Genomic DNA, 3,018 nt, shown 5'->3' on the forward strand with positions numbered 1-3,018 from the left:
TGACCTGTCAGGAAGCAAATTATTGCTTCCAGGGGGCAAGGGAAGAGCAGAGAGAAAGGAACTGTACCTTTCTGAGTCAGAAACCTGATCCTAGGGCAGTGTAGCAGAGACCCACCACCTCTCTGAAGAAACACAGGAGCAGGAAATTTGTATGCCAAGGCTAACTGAGAGCTCTTGGCCCACCTATCTATTTACCTTATCTTCTTCACTAATTTGAGGTCATCAAACTGAAACATTCATATTACAGGAGATGAAGAGTGACTATTGGCAGATTTACCCCTGATGTCATCAGGGTCCCAGTATGAAGTAACCTGAACTACTGACATGACCTTGAATACAATTTATTCCTAATCTGGTCATTTTATCACATTTTTCTTAACCTAGAGCTTCATTAACACCTAATGTCTCCACGTGTAACCTACACAAATATTTTAAATGAGTTCCACATAAAAGAAAGTATGAAGAGTATGTTTTAGTCCAGTTTTAATATCATTCGGGACACAACTTGAGATGACAAATGCTAAATTTCTTAAGTATCTTATTTTAATTATTTTATTCTCATGAACTAATTAAAATATTTACTTGCAAATTCATCCACTCTCAAAGGAGAATAATCCAAATGCAAGGAGGATGCACAGGTTTCTTCAGAAATGAGTGTGGGTCTGAGGGTGCAGTGAATATCTACGGATATGGCTTTGTGACCTAATTTTCCTCCAAAATGAGTCCGATGGCTGCAGGTAGGCAACACCCAGACGCTACATTTGGATTCAGGAAGTTCAGATTCTGAGAATCATGCTGTATTCATTTAAAAAACAAAAAAATTAAGGAGAACTTTTCTCAAGGCTTCATTTACCTCCTTGTTTCTCTGGCTGTATATGATGGGGTTGAACAATGGCGTCAGGACTCCATAGAAGAAAGAGACCTCTTTGTTCAGGTCCCTCAATACCTCAGACTCTGAGACCAAATACACCATGATGAAAGTCCCATAGAAAATTGTCACCACAATGAGGTGACAGGAGCAGGTGGAAAAAGCCTTTTGCCTCCTGCTAGTGGATGGGATTTGCAGGATGGTGGAGATGATATAAACATAAGACGCCATCGTCAATAGAAATGGAGGCCCGGTGAATATGGAGGAAGGTATGAAACTAGCAACTTCCACCATTTGGGCGTCAGTGCAGGAGAGTTTTATTATTGGACGAAAATCACAAAAGAAATGGTCAATTTCATTGGGGCCACAGAATGTTAATTGTGACATCATAAATATAAAGATGGAAACAGACATAAATCCACCTGTCCACAACCCAGCTACTAGTTAGAGGCACAACCTGCTCTTCATAAGTGCTGAGTAATGCAGAGGTTTGCATATTGCTAAATACCGATCATAGGACATCACAGATAAAAGCAAACACTCTGTCGCTGCCAGAGAAGCAAAGAAGTAACATTGAGTGATGCAGCCCATAACAGAAATAGACTTGTCCCCAGTCAGGAGACCGGCCAGGACCCTGGGCAGGATGGTGGAGGTGTAGCAGGTCTCCAAGCAGGACAAGTTCCCCAGGAAGAAGTACATGGGGGTGTGAAGGTGCTGATCAATTACAACTAGCACAATGATGAGGATGTTCCCGGCCATGGTCACAGCATAGATCACTAGGAACAGCAGGAAAAGAAGAATATGAAGTTGGGATCCCCAAATCCCAGGAGAATGAATTCTGTGATGTTCATTTGATTTCTCTCATGTATGTTTGTCATCAATTTCATCTAGGGGAAATAAAATAAATTTGGAATTGAGAATCTAAAGTCCATTATAAAACAGTCATATTTTCAATACCGGCTTCTCCCTGCTCGTAGCCATCCCAACAGTTGAGTCAAGAATCCAGAGGGTGTTGGCATTTGGGGTAAAAGTTTCAAAAAAAGGCCAATGTTAATTGATATTGGAAATGTAACTACTGCCCGGTGTCTCTATGGTTGAATGCATCTCACCTTCAGCTTCCTAAACGTCTGTATATTACTATAGCCACAATGTCTAAGGTTATTATTGTAGATTAAGGAGAGTTAAATGTCACTCCATTGGCTTTATACAGAAACCTCAGAATAATCCTGTTGTTGGGCTTATATTTCTTTTATACATATTTGTACTACAGAGTCCATCTTGCTCTGAGATACCCTGTGAAAGAACCTAGGATGGATAGTTAGATTAAGGAGATCTGCCAATGTTTCCTTTGCTATGGTTTCTGTGAGAGTATGGGGAACTTGTCTTTGTCCATTTTATCATTCCATTTAGTTTTGTAAATGTCATTTCTAACTGGAACCATCTTCCTGGATGGGATTAACTCTTTTGTAGAAGAAAACATGGAATAGGTCATGGGGAAGTCATGCCTCGGTAACAGTGACAATGGTATCAAGGGCCATCAACACAGACTGTCTCACGCCTGGGAGTGTTGAGAGATCTCTGTCTCAGAACACTGGCCAGATATTGCTCATATCCAAGTGCATCAGCAACACATGGGATTTAGAGGTTCGATCCAATCATAACAATCTGGTGTCTGTTTCAAGAAAGTAATTGATCCAGGGTGTTATGTCTCAAGCTAGGTTTTCTCCTTGACCAATATTTGAAATCGGCCCAACAAATAAGCCCATAGGGGATTCATTAATCCAAAGTGGTGAGTTTTTTTGTCTGTTAATTTGATTGCTGTTTCACTGACATTATAATGTGGTCTAGGGTTTTGTTGGTTTTTTTTGCTGGGGGGTGGGTGGGCTCTGTGTGCTCAACCTAGGTGCCTGCTAGACTTCCTAATGAGGCTTTGATCCCTACACCCTTCAGCTCCCATTAACCCTTAACCAGGAGGTGAAGCTATTCAGAGAGAACAGAGATTTAAAAAGCCAGCTCCTAAGTGATCAGAGGAGCTACCAAGAAAGACGCAGCACTAAGCAGGCTTTGCTTGGTATTTGGGAAAGGAGGGCACTGGACATATGAAGGCTGCAGAAGCCAAAAGACAGTGGCTTACCATGGCCACATGCAAG

At 41.4% G+C, this 3,018-nt stretch overlaps 1 pseudogene; it reads right to left on the minus strand.

The window, feature by feature from the left end:
- Positions 1-805: 805 nt before the first annotated feature.
- On the minus strand, positions 806-1,719 carry LOC142047747 (olfactory receptor 11A1-like; annotated as a pseudogene).
- Positions 1,720-3,018: the final 1,299 nt, after the last annotated feature.

Source organism: Chelonoidis abingdonii, chromosome 14 (genome assembly GCF_003597395.2).
Source record: "Chelonoidis abingdonii isolate Lonesome George chromosome 14, CheloAbing_2.0, whole genome shotgun sequence".
Lineage (NCBI taxonomy): Eukaryota > Metazoa > Chordata > Testudines > Testudinidae > Chelonoidis > Chelonoidis abingdonii.